At 43.3% G+C, this 22,188-nt stretch overlaps 1 long non-coding RNA gene across 1 annotated transcript; it reads left to right on the top strand.

Moving 5' to 3' along the window:
- The first annotated feature begins 19,071 nt into the window (after positions 1 to 19,071).
- On the top strand, positions 19,072 to 21,861 carry LOC117410426 (uncharacterized). The gene is made up of 3 exons (XR_004545687.3): positions 19,072 to 20,526; positions 20,941 to 21,048; positions 21,576 to 21,861. It is a non-coding gene; the product is annotated as an uncharacterized LOC117410426 (long non-coding RNA).
- Positions 21,862 to 22,188: the final 327 nt, after the last annotated feature.

Raw genomic sequence — 22,188 nt, 5'->3', positions numbered from 1 at the left:
CCCTAATCCATGTGCATGCATTTCCTTGAATCCCTACTGCGTTCAGTTTGAGGATTAATCTTGTATGCAGGACTTTGTCAAAAGCTTTCTGGAAATCTAAATAAACCATGTCATATGCTTTGCAATTATCCATTGTCGGTTGCATCATCAAAAAACCATGCTGTCTCCCAGGATACTTTTACCATATAGGTAATTTTCCATTTTGGATCTTATTATAGTTTCCAAGAGTTTACATATAATCACCGGCGTAGATTTAGCTAGGGACGGTAGGGACATGTCCCTACCAATGTCAAGGGACCGTTGAATTTGTCCCTACCAATAATTTTGATAAATCTGAAACGTCTTTTGTCAAGTCATTTTATCTGCTCCACAAAGGGTTAACTCTCTCAAGCCCCCCGCCCCTCCCCCTCGTTACTCCTCCCTCCTCCAAAAAAACAAAACAAAAAAAAAACGCTAATTTGATTGGCTTAGGCCCTTCCATACTGCATCACTGTAACACGGACTCAGTGCGTGGCTGAGGTCAGGGACCAGCAGAGTGTGTTGTTTTCATTGAAGTGCGAAAGTGCACAAGGACTCGGGAGTGAAAGGTAAATCTCTGGGTTTAAAATAAGGAAAATTCTAGTCATTCTTAAACGGTGTACATTGTGCCACAATTTTCACATTTATTTTAAAAAATAAGAATAAATATAATCAGTTTAATTCGATGTTTCTGTTTGTTGGTTAATGCGTTGTCACATTATTTCAATCCTCCTTCCTCCCTTTTTAACTAACTTACTCCTTGCTTGATATTTTTGTATCGTGTGTGTAAAAAGCGAACACGAACATATGTATTTGATTGAATGGACAGTGTGACTATCCAGGCGGCTAAATAAATGCACTATATTATATAGGCAGTAATAAAAAATATATAAAAAGTCAAATTAATGGTGGGGGGGGGGACGGGACGGGGGGGACGACAGATATAAAACTAAATTTCAGTGCGGCGTGAGTAAAAAAAGGTTGAGAACCGCTGGTTTAGCCTGGATTCTGGAAAGACGCTCATCTGAAGTTGCCGCTTGCCGGTCAGGCTGATATGAGTGTGAGCCACTGACTGAATGAAAGCCAGGTACCGCGGCTGAAGGTATTGTCAGCTCGTCAGCAACATCGTTTGAGAGAATAAACCTACCTACCTACCTACCTATTACGTTAGCGACCCATTACTAGCTGCTAACCCAACGTCCTTGGTGGCTAGCTAGCTTGTTTCACAGCTAAATCATTATGTGTGTGAGAGAGAGCGAGAGAGAGAGTGAGTGTGCGTGAGCATGTTTTGATATCGTCATCCAACTAACGTTAGCTAATCACTTCAATTTGGCTTTAGGTGACTAAAGCAGAATAGCAACCAAAAAAAGAAAGATGGACATAAGGAAGTTTTTTTTTACAAAAAGTCAAAGTGTAAGTAGGAAGATGTTAATAAAGTAATAAACACAATTGATAATGATTCTCATAGCAAATGAAAAAATAATTTACTAATGAAGTTAGCAGTCATACTTTCTCTCTAAACAGCATGCATCAATTTATCATTTTATCAGGCGAGTGAAGCAGTGCAACCTGGTAAAAACAGTACAGAGGCAGGTGGAGCAACAGGGTCTCAGGTGAGGTCTGTAATGGCTTAGTGATTATAACAGTGAAAGTGTTAGCCTCAGTTTTGAGATATATTATTGTTTGAGGCACATTGTGATATAATAGTAGGCTAATGCTGTATAGTAATACTCAGCAAATAAAGTTAGCATAGCCATATATTTTCTCTCTATATGGCATGCATCAATTTATTATTTTATCAGGTGAATGAAGCAATGCACCCAGGTACGAGCAGCAGCACAGACACAGGAGTGGCAGGCAGAGCACGTGAGCGTGCATGTGCTCATGCTTGTAGTGGTAGGGGTATTGGTAGCTTACAGTAAGGCTGGGATAGGTTATAATTCAGGTTATTAGTAATTCTACAGCAGGGATGTCAAACCAGCTTCCAGGAGGGACACTTTATCATAGTGTTTTAAGTGTATACCAGCCAACTTCATGTCAATCAAATTGTCCTCGATTCATGTCCAGCATTCATTTCAAGCCACCAGAAGTTACCATTTAACAGCTGTCTCCTAAAAAATTTCTTCCCGGGGGGGCATGCCCCCGAACCCCACTAGCGACCGTGACTCTGCCCCCCTACAAAATTGTGTCCCCACCAATGTTCAAACCAAACCTACGCCCTTGCATATAATAGAAGTCAGGCTTATTGGTCTGTAAGATCTTACGATTGGTTGAAAATCAAGTGGCCGGTCCCCCAAACTTCGCTCCCGGTAGATTCAAAAGCCAGCTGTTCAGAATCAGTGTCGCGCTGCTTTGCCTGATGCGACTTGCTGTGCGTGAAGGTTAGTTTCTGTTTTGTATGGGGTTTGTTTTAATTATTATATGGTTCTTGTCTCTTTTAAACACAAGCTTCTTGGCCTGATACTGCGTGCTGTGCTTGGAGGTTCCTGGTCCTGGTCTGACGCTGTGTGTGTGCTGATGACACTCGTCCCCATTCCTGTACAGCTTCTCCGAGTGTGCAGTTGAGCCGCCTGAAATACTAAGTGTGACTGGGCAGTGACTAGCTTGATTTGTAGGGTGCTTCAGGGCCTGCAAAAGAAATCAAAGAGAGACCCCCATTGAATTTGTAACTTTTTATTCTGTGTTTTTAAACGTTTATTGTATGTTATTTGTGTTCTCCCCTTAAATGATAGTGTGTTACTTTATATTAATCCCCTTGTAAAAAAAAAAAAAAAAAAAAAGTTAAATTTGCATTATGTTTCTCTTGCCTAAATACATTCCAGTGCCAACAAAAAACACAGATCTACCTAATCTGAAGGTGGTGGCGGCTATAAACGAATTCTGAAATATTTAACAGCACTAAGCCCCCGCTGCATTCTTATCTCGTCTAAACAAATAAACTGAATGAATTGTAACCTTGTGGATTAGATGCAGTTTATCATTTGATTTGTTTGACCACAATAATAAAAGCACCAAGATCTCGGCTGGATATTTGGTGCAGCATGCTGCTTCCAACAGTCGGATCCTTCAATACCAGGCTACCGCAAATGCACAATCCACTCTTTCTAGACACATTTGTTCCTATGTCTTCCCTGTCTGCCTGGCAGAGTTAGCTGATTTACTCCGCCTATTGCAGAAGAACCGCGGTGTTCTGGAAAGTCCAATAAAACTGTGGCTAGCCCCAACCCAGAATCAATCCTCTCCTATTTACAGAAGAACATACATCGGTTGATTTATGGCGCGAGTAGTCTATGCTGCCATTCCATGAACATGTGTCTGCCTTCTACTGGAAACGATAATATTTACAACCGAATGCATTCTAAAGTGCGGGAGTTTGTCTTTCTTTTTTTCTATGCATATTGAACAGCTTTCTTTTACGATCTGTTTTTAATTCGGTCAGTTCAAAACAACATCATACGCATTTAACAGTAGCTATATAAAACTGGTGTGCACCTTGAAATGATTTTATTAGAGCGATTACGAACAGCCCATATGGTTTCCATATGTCTGCCAAACGTTTTGCTGTAATAATGATAGTAAAAGGGCTATAATATAGTTGTATATAACCAAACCTCCAAGATTCAAAGAGGATTCACTACCAAACCTTGAGATCTTGAATACACATAACTTCAAAGATAAGGTACGATGTTTAAAAACAAAAACAAATGTGTTTTTCTTGCATTACACTGAAAAAAAGTTAGTTTCCACCAGACCAAAAAAAATATAGGGCAACAAGTTAAAAAAAAAAAAAAAAAAAAAAAAAAAAAGCTACAAACTGCCAGAATTTGCAATGTCACATGACTGTTAAAAGGCGGGAGCGCCAGATCTAAATTTACATTTTATAGAGACAAGAATAAAGCTGTTATGGAGCACGAGGTATAAAGCCCGAAGGAACAGTTGTTGTCGAACTGCGAGGAAATAGCTGTCTTAAAGGAAAAGCTTGCATTGTTACATGAAGTATTTTGCCGTCAGTGCATTACTGTACAATAATATGAATGATATTCAGTCACTGGTGAGCATGTGTTCCAGTCAGTTTCTGAGGTTATAAATAAGTAAAGTATTGCTCTTTAGGAAAGATTGTGACCCTAGGTTTTGTATTAACAACTCTAATCATTCTGTTTTAATTGATCAGCTTGAAAATCTGGTAGGATTGTCAGGTTGTGTTCTGTCTTGGTTTCGATCCTCTCTCTCGAACAGGTTGCAATCTGTTAAAACGGAGGCAGAGACCTCGTTTTTGTCAAAGGTTACATGCAGGGTCCCACAGGGCTCAGTTCTTGGCCCAACTCTTTTCTTTGTGTATGCTGCCTATGGGCAATATTATGTGTAGCTATGGGGTTAATTTCCATTGTTACGCTGATGATGCACAGCTAAATGTTATCCCTGAAACAGAGGGACACCTCGGCTGTAAATATTTTGAGCACCTGTCATGCTGACATAAAAAAAAAAAAATGTATGCTTAAACTTTTTAATGCTAAACTGAAGTGATGATTAAGGGATCTCAGAATCAACAAAGTGATATGTCTGATTTACTCCTTGGTGGCTTCTCTTATGAACTTGCAGACTAAATGACATCTGGGTGTGATCTTTGACCCAAATCTTTCTTCTGAGACACACATCAGGAATATTACTAAAAGGTATTTATCACCCAAGAGAGAGCCAGATTCAGAAGTATTCTTTCCCACTCAGATACCGAGAGATTGATGCATGCTTTTGTATCTTCTAGAATTGGTTATTGTAATGCTCTATTCTCTGGTACATCTAGCCATGTTATAGCTCAACTGCAAATTATACAAAATGCTGCAGCTAGAACCCGGACTAAGAGACGAGATCACATTACTGCTGTGCTAGCATCTCTGCACTGGCTTCCAGTCCCATTTCAGGATAGATTTTTAAGGTGTTGTTTTATTTTTAATGGTATTTAAATGGTCTTTTAATACCATATTCCTAGATGCCACTCAGATCACAGAATGCCAGGTTGCTTACTGTCCCACAAATTACAAAACTCTGGACTGGTCTGCCTAGCTCTGTAAGGGAAGCACCAAGTGTCAAAGGGAGCTCCTTTGTTGATAAGATCAGGAAGTATCCTGAGGATGCACTGAGCATTTACACTATTGTGTGTAAATAAAGCATGTTAGGCTGGAGGCATTGTGATGAAGTGTTTGTTTTGAAGAACATGTTTCTTAAAGGTTCTGCATGCTGTATGATAAATGCTTGTTGGGTGAGGTTGGATTCTGTCTCGATTTCCTCTTCTAATAAATGCTCCAGTATTCCAGTTGCCCTTTTTTTCCCCAAAACTGGCCACGTGCATGCTCAAGCTTACTGCATACTTTTCTGTTTGGTTTAAGAACCCACACTGTAGGGGGTGTTTTCCTTCCAGTAGTTATTATAGTTCATCAAGCACGATCAGGGATTTGAATCCACATTTGGCAGTCTGTTGGTTTCAGGCTGTGGTTGTCTGGAAAACTATCCGAGCCTTAACTGCAAAAAACAGCTTAAAAAACAAAGAGCTTGACTTTGTAAATACAGCTTGTCCTTGTTTTAACCCGCCCGCCCCTTTGAGAGAGATAGAAATACATTCTTCATTATTATGATGCTAATAAACTAGCTAATAATTCCAGTGCGAACAGTCCACACAAACACTGCTATCTGTTACTATTCTCAATGCATCTGCAAGAAAATATAAAAGCAGGCTATTGTTTATAGTTGGAAATACAGACACGATTACAAGCAGATCGTGTGAATGTTTTAATACAGTGAGTCTAGTGTGTGCATGCTTTTTGTTTTTCTCTGCTTCTTGGAGCCAAGATATCCTTGGAAATGAGATGAATATTCTCAGTGGGATTATTCCTGATTAAATATTGTACATAAGGGACTATTAACAATGGTAAGGTTGAGACTAGCAGTCAGACGTGTGGTAGAGTTATATATTGGAATATGGTCGACATAGGCTTGGTGATTTCTTTCATGATAGTGAAAGCTCTAATATTGTATTTATAGCCATGATATGGGGGGGGGGTATGTTACTGACACATTCTTGTTTCAGATAAATTGGACAGTTTCAAACTGAGATCAAATGTACCATACAAAAAAATAGCTGCTGAAGAACGGGGTCATATGCAGGGCAGCAATAAGAGTTTTAAATGAAATGAAAGTTGGTTGGGTGGTGTTAGTGATTATGTTGTACTTCCTGAGAACATCATTGATCATCGAAGTGTAAGGATTGGAATTTTAATATATGCACATTTCCCAGAGAATGTTGTTACATTTATTACACTTTGGCAAGGACTTCAGCTGTTTTTAAACCTTTATATATATCAATGTGATCTGGCAACAAATTCAATCAGCTAAAAAGGAGAGGAAGGAGCTCCATGTGACATTCCTGGATTTGGCTAATGCATATGGTTCAGTGCCACATGAACTACTTTGGGCAGCATTTGATTTTTTCAGTGTACCGATGACAATAACAAATTTAGTGAAAGCCTATTTTGGAGATTTGCAATTCAGTTTTTCAACTTCAGAATTCAGCACTACATGGCAATGCCTAGAGGTTGGAATAATGGCAGGATGCACCATTTCTCCACTGGCTTTTACCATGGCAATGGAAGTAATCATTAGGGCATCAAAATGGGTAGTAGGAGGAGAGCGCTTGGCTTCTGGAATGCGACTACCACCAATTCGAGCATATATGGATGACATGACAACCATGACTACAACAGTAGCCTGCACTAATCGATTATTGGGCAAATTAACCAATAACATTGAATGGACACGAATGCAATTCAAGCCCACTAAATCAAGGAGCATCTCTATAATTAAAGGCAAAGTAGTAGATAAAACATTCTTCATTAATGGTGAGGCAATACCAACAGTGTCTGAGAAGCCAGTGAAGAGTCTTGGGAGATGGTACGACGGGGATCTAAAGGACACAGTTCGTGTGGGAGAAGTTAGACAACAAGCAGTGGAAGGGTTGAAGAGCATAGACAGCTGCGCTCTACCAGGTAAACTAAAACTCTGGTGCTTTCAGTTTGGTCTACTGCCGAGGTTGCTGTGGCCACTGACTGTGTACGAGGTTTCTTTGACAACAGTAGAGAAGCTGGAAGCTTTAATCAGTTCATACATCAGGAAATGGTTGGGAGTTCCACGCTGCCTCAGCAGAGTGGGACTTTATGGTAAAGGAATACTGCAGCTACCAGTCTCTGCTCTAACCGAGGAGTTTAAGTGCGCCAAGGTCAGACTGGAAATGACATTAGTAGAGTCACGCGATAAATGCGTAAGGGAGGCAGCACCTGTGTTGAAAACTGGAAGAAAGTGGGCGGCAAAGAAAGCTGTGGAAGATGCAAAGGCTGCCCTTCGAATTGGTGATATCATGGGGCAAGTTCAGCATGGAAGAGGGGGTCTTGGTTTCAGTTCAACTCCTCCTACATGGCACAAGGCGGCCCCAGCTCAAAGGAGGAAGCTGGTAGTCAACGAGGTGCAAAAGCAGGAGGAGAGGATGAGGTGTATAAAGGCCATTTCCCAGGCCAAACAGGGAGAATGGATGAGATGGGAGAGTGTGGAACAACGCAAGATTGGCTGGCAAGACCTATGGTCAATGGAACAGAGCAGGATCAGTTTCCTCATCAGGTCAACATATGATGTTCTCCCATCACCACAGAACCTAAACCTCTGGGTAGGAGAGGATCCCTCATGTCCTTTGTGTTCATCACCTGCAACATTAAGGCACATTTTGACAGGATGTAAGGTGGCTCTTAGCCAAGGACGGTTTACTTGGCGCCATGACCAGGTGCTGCGATGTTTGGCCTTAGCATTGGAAGACAAGCGTAACAAGACCAATAAGTTGCCACCTGTTCCATCAAAACATTACACACAAAAGACAACATTCCTCCGCCCAGGAGAGCAACCACCAAGAAAAGGTGTTAAAACCAATCCTCGCCCAGGACAACTGGAAGCTGCTAGAGACTGGAATATGCTGGCAGATGTTGGTCAACGGCTTATTTTTCCACCTGAGATTGCCACCACTAACCTTCGACCAGATATTGTCTTGTGGTCTGGATCAGCACGCCTTGTTCACCTGGTAGAGTTAACAGTGCCATGGGAGGATGCTGTAGATGAGGCGTATGAGAGGAAGAAACTGCGGTATGCTCAACTAGCCACTGAAGCGGAACAGCGAGGATGGAGAGTTCGGGTTTACCCAGTGGAAGTGGGTTGTCAAGGATTTGTGGCACACTCTACAACCCGGTTTCTCAGAGACGTCGGATTCAGTGGCCAAGAGTTGCGTCGCACAGTGAAGAACTTATCTGAAGCAGCAGAGAGGAGCAGCAACTGGCTGTGGTTGAGACGGAAAGATTCTGGCTGGGGACAGGTAAGTAAGCTGGGCTGAGTTGAGTGGGGGACGGAGGGGGGTGATGCTGGGACGCCAGAATCACCGTCGAGCCCTCTTGAGGTGTCGTGGGCTAGTCGACGAAACACTGAGGATGGAAGGTGCAGAGATGTACCCTACTTAGCTCAATCCAGACGGTTGTCATGCTGATGCGCTGGGGAGGCCGCACTTTGGTTGATCCCCGGAGCCAGCATCGCAGCCGTTGTGTGTGCTGATGCGCCAGGGAGGCAAAATAAGCTGATCCCTGGAGCCAGCATTACACTTCAGCCATTAACACCAGACAGAAGGATATCTACATCATCATATGGAAGGAAACGTAAATGGATGGAGACACATATGGATCACATTAGTTTACTGTAAAGCTACGTCTTAGTTGGTGCTTATCTTGGCGAGAGCCGAGTTCAAATCAGCATGAAGTTTTAACATCTACTCTCGTGTAATGGAAATCATTATATATATATATATATATATATATATATATATATATATATATATATATATATATATATATATATATATATTGTAGAAGGAATGAGGTATACAGAGGGTACAATAAAATAAATGAAGTAAAAAGAACGGTTGTACCAAAACGAAAACGCTGTATAAATGGGATGTATTAAGATGAATGTGTTGCTGGTTGTTTTTAAATCCCGTTGTGAGAAGTAAGGGATAGAGTGAACTACAGAACCCATAATCATTAGCGTGACCAGTCAATGCATACTGGGTAATTAGCGCAGGTTTAAATGGACTGGCGAAGCTAATGAGAGGGGGGTCGTAGGAACGGTGGAGAGTTCCGTGTTGATTGTAGAGACGGCGAAAGTCTACAATATTAAAATTGTTGAAGTAGTTGGAGACGGCGTACGGTGGAAGATTTAAATTGAACAACGAAGCACAGTTCAGTTTATGAAGAAGGAAAGCTGTAAGCTTTCTTTTATTGACCTGAAGAGGCACTTCGGATTTATAAAAACAACCAGCAATTGAAACGTCTTTTAAGTTGGACGAAGTACAGAGGCTTGAAGGAAGGGTATGTAAAACCCAGGTTTTTGCATTGTTATTGAGTCGCTGTTACCAGACAGACGGCCTGTGTTAATGTGGTACAGGGAACTGGCGTTCTTTGTGGGACTGTCTGATTGTTAAGATTCCTTCGGTGCACTAACAACACCGAGGACGCTGCTGGAAAGTACCACACTGCTTGTGCACGCAAAGTGCGCGTCTGTTCTTGTGAGACGTGAAGTAACAGCGTGTTTAATTCTTTTTACTCAACGGAGTGGATTTACAATGCATATAAGTCAGTGACTGTTATACCTCTGAGCTACGGGGAACAAAGGCTGAGAGGAGCAGAGATTGGCGCACACGGTGTACAGTGGAAGAAAAAACACCGTGTGCTTTATTTGAAGTACTGTTTTATTAGTTGTGAGGATTGGTCTCTGGACGGTATACTTTTTAACTTTAAGACCTGCGGCATATAAAGGACTTCCACCAAGTACCAGGAGGGGCAGTCGTGTCCACCTTGCAGTACAGGACCTCTGTAACCCAGGAACAGCAGAGCTGAACCAACGTACTCACTGGAGGAGGGGTGGCCTGTTTGTGCACTGCCTCTAGAGGGGACTGGAGGAAATGTATGCAACGCAGGAATAAAGTAACTGTGGTTTATAAGGGTTGGGAGTGCCCACTAGAAAGCTGAACCTACTCACCTTGCAGTTCCACGCCAGGAGGTTTAAGTGGATGGTGAGCGACGGACCTGAGACAATCCTGAACTATATTACTTGTATGATTTACTCCCTCAAGACTACAGGGACACTCTATGTTGTGTTGTGGATAACGCAGAAAGAGCAGCAGCACAATAAAAGTTACTGTAGTTTTGCATTTCCTGTGTGGCGTCCATCTGTTCACCCTGTTCTACACCTTCTGGCTATCCTACACATATTACGTAACTAATACCAACCGGTTACACTTGGTGGCAGCGGTGGGATTGCCAAAACTGCAGGATTCAACTACAGTACCCACCTGACCGTAGAACACCACTGAACATGGCAAACATGGACGTCTTGCTACAGACCATGATAAACATGGCCAGTGCGCAACAGGAAGCAAACCGGTTGCAGAATGAACAGATACATGAAGCAAGGGTAGAAAGAGTGGCTATTTTTCAACGGTTGGAACAAGTGGCTACAGCCCCTACTTCCTCTACTCCATCTGCAACCAATGCATCAATCAGGTCAACACATGTCCTGAACAAGATGACGAGCGGAGACGACATCGAGGCCTATCTCTTAGCCTTCGAGAGGACTGCAATACGAGAGGGCTGGTCACGTGATAAGTGGGCCGGAATTGTCGCACCTTTTCTGGTTGGAGAGGCCCAAAAAGCTTACTTTGACCTGGCTCAAGAGGAAGCTGACAGTTACGACGTACTCAAAGCTGAGATCTTAGCCCGGGCCGGGATTACTACTGCTTTGAGAGCCCAAAAATATCACGCATGGAGCTTCAAGATGTCACTACCGCCAAGATCGCAAATGTTTGATCTCATCCACTTAGCCAAGCGGTGGCTAAAACCCGATGAGAACAGCAGTCACCAGGTTATTGATCTCCTGGTGATGGATCGATATCTCAGAGCCCTTCCATCGCCTATGAGAAAGTGGGTGGGCCAAGGAGATCCAACTACACTGAATGAGTTTATCTCATTGGTGGAACGCCAACTAGCGGCCGAAGAGTTGGTGCGCACAACTGCGAACCCCAGTCCTAAAACTTCAACGCCTGACCCGGTGGAAAGGAAGCAGCGAGTCTACTTCAAGACGGGTAAGCCCTCTACAAGGGGTAATGAAGAGCGGCATACAGTCGTGAAGGGACAAATGCAGGGGGCGGGGCGTGGTATAACATGTAAACGAGAGGGAGTTGATTACTCTTTTTACAAATGTTATAAATGTAATGCAATGGGTCACATTGCTAGGCACTGTCCGCAGACGGAAGAGCCTATGCAGTGCAATATGGGGCATCACTTTTGTGGTAGCATTGTAATACCAGGGAAGCTGGAAGGCAAAGCTCCCTATGTAGCAGAAGTAGGTATAAATGGAACCATAGTTAACGCTCTCATTGATACTGGTAGCTCATTAACGTTAGTAGCAGCAGATTTAATAGCTACAAACCAATTGGACAATAATTTCACCATAGGTATTACATGTATACATGGGGATGTGAAATGTTACCCCACCACTCTGGCTACTGTGTTATTTCAAGGGCAAGTGTACACTCTGAGAGTGGGTGTGGTGCGCAGTTTACCCCATCGTGTAATCCTTGGTAGAGATTATCCAGGATTCAAAGACCTGGTAACCATAAAGAGGGAATTGGCATGCCCAAAGCTAAAAGATACAGTAGGGAATACTACTGATGAGAGTCTAGCAACATTGTTTCCATTTAGCGATGCATCCTTGTTTGAAGGGCCACGGCCCCATAAAATTTATAAGAGTCGTCGACAAAGACGCCTAGAAAAATGGAAAGTGTCACCAGGTAGAAATGTCTTGGTGGGAGAAGTTGGAAAAAGGGCGGGGAAAGGTGTAAGCACCCAGTGCTCCCCCAATGACATATTAGAGGAAACTGGTGAAGAGGTTGTGGAGATAAATGACGGTGGGGTAGATAATTGGTATGATACATTTTCTCCTTCAACCAGGAATTTTGGGCGGGATCAAGCGCAGGATCCCACGCTAGTAAACATTAGAGAGAAAGTGGTTTCTATTAATGATGTGCCCGTGGAGAATGTAACTGTTAACCCACAAGAGCATTATCTCATTAAAAATGACTTGTTGTATAGGGTTACGGTAATTAATGGTAATCAAGTAGAACAGCTGTTGGTACCCAAGGCATATCGTTTACTAGTGTTAAAATTAGCACACAATCATTTGTTTGGTGCCCATTTGGGAAGTGAGAAAACATTACAACGTATAGTGCAAAGGTTCTATTGGCTAGGGATTAACAAAGAAGTAGAACGGTTTTGTAAATCCTGTCCTGAATGTCAAAGAGCTAGCCCCAGACCTAGTTTCAGAGCTCCTCTACAGCCTATGCCTATTATAGAGGTACCCTTCGAAAGGATAGCTATGGATCTGGTAGGTCCGCTGAATAAATCAGCTAGGGGACATGAATATGTTCTGGTAATTTTAGATTACGCCACTAGATACCCTGAAGCGATTCCTTTACGGAACATGGCATCAAAAACCATTGCCAAAGAGTTAATCCAGGTATTTTCTAGGGTGGGAATCCCCAAAGAGATCCTGACGGATCAAGGGACCCCGTTCGTCAGTAAACTGATGAAAGATTTGTGTAAATTGCTGCAAATAAAGCCAATTAAAACATCTGTTTACCATCCACAAACGGATGGATTAGTAGAACGTTTTAATAAAACCCTTAAATCAATGTTAAGGAAGGTGATATCCAAGGATGGGAAAGACTGGGATTTACTGTTACCCTACTTAATGTTTGCAGTTAGAGAAGTACCCCAATCTTCCACAGGCTTCTCGCCATTTGAATTGTTGTATGGGCGTCAACCACGGGGAATATTAGACGTTGCCAGGGAAACGTGGGAGGAGCAAAACAAAGTAGGTAAAAATATAGTGGACCACATTATCCAAATGCAGGACCGGATAGATAGGGTCACTCCCATTGTCACTAGTCACCTTAAACAGGCACAGAGGAAACAGGCAGTGCAGTATAACAAATTGGCTAAAGTTCGTCAGTTTAACCCTGGAGATAGAGTGATGGTGTTAGTCCCTACTCCAGAAAGTAAGCTCTTTACCCATTGGCAGGGACCTTATGAAATTATCGAGGCAGTGGGGCCAGTAAATTATAAGGTGCGCCAACATGATAAGCGTAAGAAGGAACAGCTATATCATGTTAATTTATTAAAGCCATGGGTAGATAGAGAAGCTTTAACAGTTGAAACTGGACAGGCAATTCGCAGTCCAGAGACACCCGTAGAAAATAATATGGAGAAAGGTGGTAAAAAGGGTCAAATAAACGTAGGACCGGACCTTGCAGAAAAACAGGTACAAGAAGTACGTAGAATGGTACAACGGCACAGTGAAGTGTTTTCCTTAACACCGGGCCGAACAAGTGTTATAGAGCATGACATTGTGACAGCCCCGGGTGTTAAAGTTAGAGTCAGACCATACCGCATACCGGAAGCAAAGAAAGCAGATGTTCTGAAAGAACTAGAGTTAATGAAAACCCTAGACGTAGTCGAAGAATCACATAGCCCATGGAGTAGCCCAATTGTCATGGTGGCTAAGCCCAATGGCACTTGGCGCTTTTGTAATGACTTCCGACAGTTAAACGCTGTATCAAAGTTTGATGCCTACCCCATGCCAAGGGTAGATGAGCTTATTGAGAGGCTAGGTAAGGCGAGGTATTTAACAACGTTGGACCTTACCAAAGGATATTGGCAAATCCCATTAACACCGGGTGCACGGGAGAAAACAGCTTTTTCCACACCGTGGGGATTGTACCAGTATAAGGTAATGCCTTTTGGGTTGCATGGCGCACCGGCATCGTTCCAACGCCTAATGGATAAAGTTCTAAGACCTCATTTAGAGTATGCCTCTGCGTATATTGATGACATTGTCGTGTTTACAGAGTCTTGGGAAGATCATTTAAAAAAGGTGGAAGCCGTTTTGGGTAGCTTAAGGGACGCAGGTTTAACAGCGAACCCTGAGAAGTGTTATGTAGGCTTGAAAGAAGCAAAGTATTTAGGGTATGTGGTAGGTGGTGGTATTATCAAACCTCAGGTCAGTAAGGTAGAAGCCATAAAGAGCTGGCCAACCCCGCAAACGAAAAAACAAGTGAGGGCATTTTTAGGTTTGGCAGGGTATTACAGGAGGTTTGTACCAGAATTCTCAACTGTTGCAGCACCACTAACTGATTTAACTAAAAAGTCAGCTTTGAATAAGGTTAACTGGACCACGGAGACGGAGGCAGCGTTCCGTGAGATCAGTAGAACATTGTGTAGTGAACCAGTATTAACGGTACCTGATTTTGCAAATAAATTTATCTTGCAGACAGATGCGTCTGAAATAGGACTAGGAGCAGTACTGTCGCAGATAAAGAATGGTGTAGAGCACCCAGTCATGTATTTAAGCAGGAAGCTCTTGCCTAGAGAGACTCGTTACGCAGTAGTGGAAAAGGAGTGCTTGGCTGTGAAGTGGGCAATTGAGTCCTTAAAGTACTATTTGTTAGGACGAGAATTCATCTTAGTCACTGATCACTCGCCGCTGAAATGGATGAAGGAAAATAAAGAACGGAATGCGAGAGTAACTAGATGGTTTCTAGCTTTACAGCCTTACAAGTTCACAATTGAACATCGTAGTGGTAAGCAGAATGCCAATGCTGATGGCCTCTCTAGAATACATTGTTGGGGTAGTAAGGTCGCTCGAACCGGTAGGTTAGAGCTGAGTGGGAGGATATGTAGAAGGAATGAGGTATACAGAGGGTACAATAAAATAAATGAAGTAAAAAGAACGGTTGTACCAAAACGAAAACGCTGTATAAATGGGATGTATTAAGATGAATGTGTTGCTGGTTGTTTTTAAATCCCGTTGTGAGAAGTAAGGGATAGAGTGAACTACAGAACCCATAATCATTAGCGTGACCAGTCAATGCATACTGGGTAATTAGCGCAGGTTTAAATGGACTGGCGAAGCTAATGAGAGGGGGGTCGTAGGAACGGTGGAGAGTTCCGTGTTGATTGTAGAGACGGCGAAAGTCTACAATATTAAAATTGTTGAAGTAGTTGGAGACGGCGTACGGTGGAAGATTTAAATTGAACAACGAAGCACAGTTCAGTTTATGAAGAAGGAAAGCTGTAAGCTTTCTTTTATTGACCTGAAGAGGCACTTCGGATTTATAAAAACAACCAGCAATTGAAACGTCTTTTAAGTTGGACGAAGTACAGAGGCTTGAAGGAAGGGTATGTAAAACCCAGGTTTTTGCATTGTTATTGAGTCGCTGTTACCAGACAGACGGCCTGTGTTAATGTGGTACAGGGAACTGGCGTTCTTTGTGGGACTGTCTGATTGTTAAGATTCCTTCGGTGCACTAACAACACCGAGGACGCTGCTGGAAAGTACCACACTGCTTGTGCACGCAAAGTGCGCGTCTGTTCTTGTGAGACGTGAAGTAACAGCGTGTTTAATTCTTTTTACTCAACGGAGTGGATTTACAATGCATATAAGTCAGTGACTGTTATACCTCTGAGCTACGGGGAACAAAGGCTGAGAGGAGCAGAGATTGGCGCACACGGTGTACAGTGGAAGAAAAAACACCGTGTGCTTTATTTGAAGTACTGTTTTATTAGTTGTGAGGATTGGTCTCTGGACGGTATACTTTTTAACTTTAAGACCTGCGGCATATAAAGGACTTCCACCAAGTACCAGGAGGGGCAGTCGTGTCCACCTTGCAGTACAGGACCTCTGTAACCCAGGAACAGCAGAGCTGAACCAACGTACTCACTGGAGGAGGGGTGGCCTGTTTGTGCACTGCCTCTAGAGGGGACTGGAGGAAATGTATGCAACGCAGGAATAAAGTAACTGTGGTTTATAAGGGTTGGGAGTGCCCACTAGAAAGCTGAACCTACTCACCTTGCAGTTCCACGCCAGGAGGTTTAAGTGGATGGTGAGCGACGGACCTGAGACAATCCTGAACTATATTACTTGTATGATTTACTCCCTCAAGACTACAGGGACACTCTATGTTGTGTTGTGGATAACGCAGAAAGAGCAGCAGCACAATAAAAGTTACTGTAGTTTTGCATTTCCTGTGTGGCGTCCATCTGTTCACCCTGTTCTACACCTTCTGGCTATCCTACACATATTACGTAACTAATACCAACCGGTTACACTTGGTGGCAGCGGTGGGATTGCCAAAACTGCAGGATTCAACTACAGTACCCACCTGACCGTAGAACACCACTGAACATGGCAAACATGGACGTCTTGCTACAGACCATGATAAACATGGCCAGTGCGCAACAGGAAGCAAACCGGTTGCAGAATGAACAGATACATGAAGCAAGGGTAGAAAGAGTGGCTATTTTTCAACGGTTGGAACAAGTGGCTACAGCCCCTACTTCCTCTACTCCATCTGCAACCAATGCATCAATCAGGTCAACACATGTCCTGAACAAGATGACGAGCGGAGACGACATCGAGGCCTATCTCTTAGCCTTCGAGAGGACTGCAATACGAGAGGGCTGGTCACGTGATAAGTGGGCCGGAATTGTCGCACCTTTTCTGGTTGGAGAGGCCCAAAAAGCTTACTTTGACCTGGCTCAAGAGGAAGCTGACAGTTACGACGTACTCAAAGCTGAGATCTTAGCCCGGGCCGGGATTACTACTGCTTTGAGAGCCCAAAAATATATATATATAATATTTTTTCTTTTTATGGTGTTCTGGCATTTACAGTGCAGGAGGTTATATTTGCTTCCAAAAGAGCAAAGAATATCTGTGCAGGTAAGATTTCCAAAGCGAATCAGTCTGTGTGTGTTGGATGGGGGTGTAGAGCTTCCACAACACATTGCCAGTGCTGTGGGAGCTCTTCCTCGTGAACCCTTCACATTGCCAGTGCTGTTGGAGCTCTTCCTCGTGAACCCTTCACATTGCCAGTGCTGTGGGAGCTCTTCCTCGTGAACCCTTCACATTGCCAGTGCTGTGGGAGCTCTTCCTCGTGAACCCTTCACATTGCCAGTGCTGTGGGAGCTCTTCCTCGTGAACCCTTCACATTGCCAGTGCTGTGGGAGCTCTTCCTCGTGAACCCTTCACATTGCCAGTGCTGTGGGAGCTCTTCCTCGTGAACCCTTCACATTGCCAGTGCTGTGGGAGCTCTTCCTCGTGAACCCTTCACATTGCCAGTGCTGTGGGAGCTCTTCCTCGTGAACCCTTCACATTGCCAGTGCTGTGGGAGCTCTTCCTCGTGAACCCTTCACATTGCCAGTGCTGTGGGAGCTCTTCCTCGTGAACCCTTCACATTGCCAGTGCTGTGGGAGCTCTTCCTCGTGAACCCTTCACATTGCCAGTGCTGTGGGAGCTCTTCCTCGTGAACCCTTCACATTGCCAGTGCTGTGGGAGCTCTTCCTCGTGAACCCTTCACATTGCCAGTGCTGTGGGAGCTCTTCCTGTGAACCCTTCACATTGCCAGTGCTGTGGGAGCTCTTCCTCTTGAACCCTTCAATTGCCAGTGCTGTGGGAGCTCTTCCTCGTGAACCCTTCACATTGCCAGTGCTGTGGGAGCTCTTCCTCGTGAACCCTTCACATTGCCAGTGCTGTGGGAGCTCTTCCTGTGAACCCTTCACATTGCCAGTGCTGTGGGAGCTCTTCCTCGTGAACCCTTCACATTGCCAGTGCTGTGGGAGCTCTTCCTCGTGAACCCTTCACATTGCCAGTGCTGTGGGAGCTCTTCCTCGTGAACCCTTCACATTGCCAGTGCTGTGGGAGCTCTTCCTCGTGAACCCTTCACATTGCCAGTGCTGTGGGAGCTCTTCCTCGTGAACCCTTCACATTGCCAGTGCTGTGGGAGCTCTTCCTCGTGAACCCTTCACATTGCCAGTGCTGTGGGAGCTCTTCCTCGTGAACCCTTCACATTGCCAGTGCTGTGGGAGCTCTTCCTCGTGAACCCTTCACATTGCCAGTGCTGTGGGAGCTCTTCCTCGTGAACCCTTCACATTGCCAGTGCTGTGGGAGCTCTTCCTCGTGAACCCTTCACATTGCCAGTGCTGTGGGAGCTCTTCCTCGTGAACCCTTCACATTGCCAGTGCTGTGGGAGCTCTTCCTGTGAACCCTTCACATTGCCAGTGCTGTGGGAGCTCTTCCTTGTGAACCCTTCACATTGCCAGTGCTGTGGGAGCTCTTCCTCGTGAACCCTTCACATTGCCAGTGCTGTGGGAGCTCTTCCTCGTGAACCCTTCACATTGCCAGTGCTGTGGGAGCTCTTCCTCGTGAACCCTTCACATTGCCAGTGCTGTGGGAGCTCTTCCTCGTGAACCCTTCACATTGCCAGTGCTGTGGGAGCTCTTCCTCGTGAACCCTTCACATTGCCAGTGCTGTGGGAGCTCTTCCTGTGAACCCTTCACATTGCCAGTGCTGTGGGAGCTCTTCCTCGTGAACCCTTCACATTGCCAGTGCTGTGGGAGCTCTTCCTCGTGAACCCTTCACATTGCCAGTGCTGTGGGAGCTCTTCCTCGTGAACCCTTCACATTGCCAGTGCTGTGGGAGCTCTTCCTCGTGAACCCTTCACATTGCCAGTGCTGTGGGAGCTCTTCCTCGTGAACCCTTCACATTGCCAGTGCTGTGGGAGCTCTTCCTCTTGAACCCTTCAATTGCCAGTGCTGTGGGAGCTCTTCCACATGAACCCTTCACATTGCCAGTGCTGTGGGAGCTCTTCCTCGTGAACCCTTCACATTGCCAGTGCTGTGGGAGCTCTTCCTCGTGAACCCTTCACATTGCCAGTGCTGTGGGAGCTCTTCCTCGTGAACCCTTCACATTGCCAGTGCTGTGGGAGCTCTTCCTCGTGAACCCTTCACATTGCCAGTGCTGTGGGAGCTCTTCCTCGTGAACCCTTCACTTTGACATGTGACCTAAGGGGGACCTCAGATTGGGGTCATGTGACGTTTTTGGTTTTTCAGCTTCATATTCACTACACCCGTATATACTGTGATTCCCTAGTCAACTGATTGTGGGTGTTAACCCATTGCAGACCACAGTGTCAAAGCCGTGTGTCTCAGAAACCATTTGAGGTTGGGTTGCTGACCATGATGCTGAACTCTGACCCAATATAGGTGCCATATTAAGGTCAAGGTCACTTTTGAAGCTGCATCTCCATCACGACAAAGTGCACTTTGAGTGATTGTCAATGTTTTGTACGTGGCTGTATTCTTTGATCCGTTCTGTTTCCAGTGTTGTCTCATAAAAATTAAACTGGCCATATTAAGGATCGAGACCACTCGCAGTGTCTTTAGAAGCTGTATTCTATGATTCTCAATCCAGTTCCGTTACAGGTAGTGTCCAGTACAAACCTTCACTGCTGCATTGTTTTTAACTCCTGGATATATGTGAGACTAATTTTTTTTTCAGAATTTGTTTGCTTTTTGTTTTACAAACCGTTCCCTCTAATATGATACACCTCCTTGATTAGGCTACAGAGGATGTTTTGCTTTTTGTTCACACTCCCACTTGTAGTTTATTTTTTGGTTGAAATGGACTATTTTAAGATGCCAGCATGTGATTTTTTGGTTGAAATTGAATATTTTAGATGCCTGCATGTGATTTTTTGGTTGAAATTGAATATTTTAGATGCCAGCATGTGATTCTAAGCCCCGTTGTGCAGTTGTTTGCGAGTTGAGTTGACCTATAAGACCTTTCACAGATGGGTGAAAATTACATCCCCAAGGAGCCTGGACAATCATTGGGAAGCAATGCAGGGATTACATGGAAGTTTCACCCATTCCAGGGTTTATTAAGAGTTTGATTAGCCACAGTCTATGGGTAACAAGTGCTGTTGTGTCTTACCAGTCTGTGGTACCAACGTTCCTTCTCTTCCAAGCCATCCTTCATCCAGAGCCCCAGTTTTTCCTCAAAGGTATGCACTTGGGGTTTTGTACAGTGGTGGCTGTATACAGGCAGCGGATGGGCATTTTAAATGTGCATTGGGTAGCACAGTGTGTGCAAACTCCTCTACCATCCTCGCCTGTCCCACCTAAACAGAAAGCTTTAGTTGGCTTTCATTTTGACTTCAAATGGTAACATATCATTTTGACCTGTTTTGTATAGCCATTCGTAGCAAGGCATTTTGCATGAAATGTTTATTTTTGGTTGCTGGAAAAAGCAAGACCAGACTGAAAGATGTGGTCATGTTAATTGCTCTCATTGTGTTCTGTAGTACAAACACATATTGGATACCCGGATCCCTCCCCTTCTCGTGGACCAGACTGAAAGATGTGGTCATGTTAATTGCTCTCATTGTGTTCTGTAGTACAAACACATATTGGATATCCGGATCCCTCCCCTTCTCGTGGATGTCTGTAGAGGTTCACATCTGCCATCTGCCTTTTTCAATCCGTATCCTTTGTGGCCTGGTTACCTGGTAATGCATTTCTAGTCCTATTAGCAACACAAGTATTGTTCCTGTCTATTCACTTGGTTAATATAGATACTGTATTATGAATGAATATATATTTTCTTATGTTTATAAAACAAATCCATGTTTTCATGTATACAATGATAGGGGTTACAATTAAAGAGTTTACTTAAAGTTGCAAAAGAGCTGACTTTTTTTGTAATGGATGCTATTTTCATACACACACGTAGTCAAAATAAATGAAAATCCTTTTTTTTTGGGTCTGGTTATAACCTCTTGCTGTAATTATATGTAAAGGGAGTTTTAGGTGCATTTCTTTTTTATATTCCTTCCTTCTGGCGTACCCTTTTTTCTGATCAGTGTAATATGCAATGTTTCTTTTACACCGTGATCAGACATTCCTCTTGCTAGTTTAGAAGACAGGAAAGCACAACAGCTAGAACTTCTGAAAGAGAAAATCGCTGAAGTGAAGCAACAGACAAACCAGGAATCTGTTTTTCCAGGTACTGTACAGTACTACGTTTTTGGCTTCTTGCAAGCAAAGTTATCATTTTGTCTCTGAAAACTGAGGCATCTGTGTAAGAGCAAGGATGCAAACTGTGGAAGGTCCCTCTATAGTGGAATACCCCACATCATCCAGCAAAAAACATAAGAAATTGATGCTGGTCCTTCTATTCAAGCACAGATACCTTTCAATTTAAAGCCCACTCCACAATATAGTAATATTATTATTATTATTATTATTATTATTATTATTATTATTATTATTATTATTATTATTATATTTTTTTTTTTTAAGAAGTGTAATGAATATCAAACTTTCTTTACTGTCACAGTCCTCCAGATATGGGATATTGACACCTTTTATAAGCCAGTCATTGTCTGTTTGGGCTTTTAAACGTATTCCAGGGCACCAGACTTGGTAAAAAAAAAAAAATTTATACTGTATCCAAATAACATGACTCAATCTGATATGTGCTGCACTGCCTTTTCTGTTTCAGTGACAATATGTTCTCTCTTTTCCCTTTAGTCTATGTGACCTGCAAACTTGGAAATGATTCCCAGAACGCAGTGCAGATTTTGCAGATGACGTTGGGAACAGAACTGCATTCTGTGCTAGTAAAAGATATCCAGGGAGTATTAATGGCTTGGGCTCTTCCCCAGTATTTACATTTTTAGTTTAATTTTAGACATGTTTTGCTTATATTTACATGTGATCTGTTTTTCAGTGTCATTCATGTTTACAGTATTAGTAGTTGATCCCATCTGTAGATCATTTTTATTGCAAAATGTTAATTTCCATTCTTACTACATTATAAAAGTCTTAAAATTGGTTATCTTTCAATTCTAGTTTCAGATGATCATTTTGATTGTATTTGTTTATGTTTGCAGTTTCGATTTGGTTTATTGTAGCTATTTTTTTTTTGTTTAATAAGCATGGCATGATGCTGTATGAATATTTCAAATGTACTCTAAACAGGTGTGGTGTTCTACTGGAATCCCAGCACTTCAGAGTACACTATGCAGGTGTGTGTGTGTCTATTTAAAATATTTATATAGGAAAGTCAGCATCTGAGGGTGGAAGGTTTCAACAGTTATAGCAGCAGCAACTACCTTGTTTCTATATAAATAGATTCAAGTAC

The sequence above is a fragment of the Acipenser ruthenus genome, chromosome 6 (genome assembly GCF_902713425.1).
Source record: "Acipenser ruthenus chromosome 6, fAciRut3.2 maternal haplotype, whole genome shotgun sequence".
In the NCBI taxonomy this organism is placed as follows: domain Eukaryota; kingdom Metazoa; phylum Chordata; class Actinopteri; order Acipenseriformes; family Acipenseridae; genus Acipenser; species Acipenser ruthenus.
The sequence above is the reverse complement of the archived record's forward strand: the minus strand, read 5'-3'. Positions and strand labels throughout refer to the sequence as shown.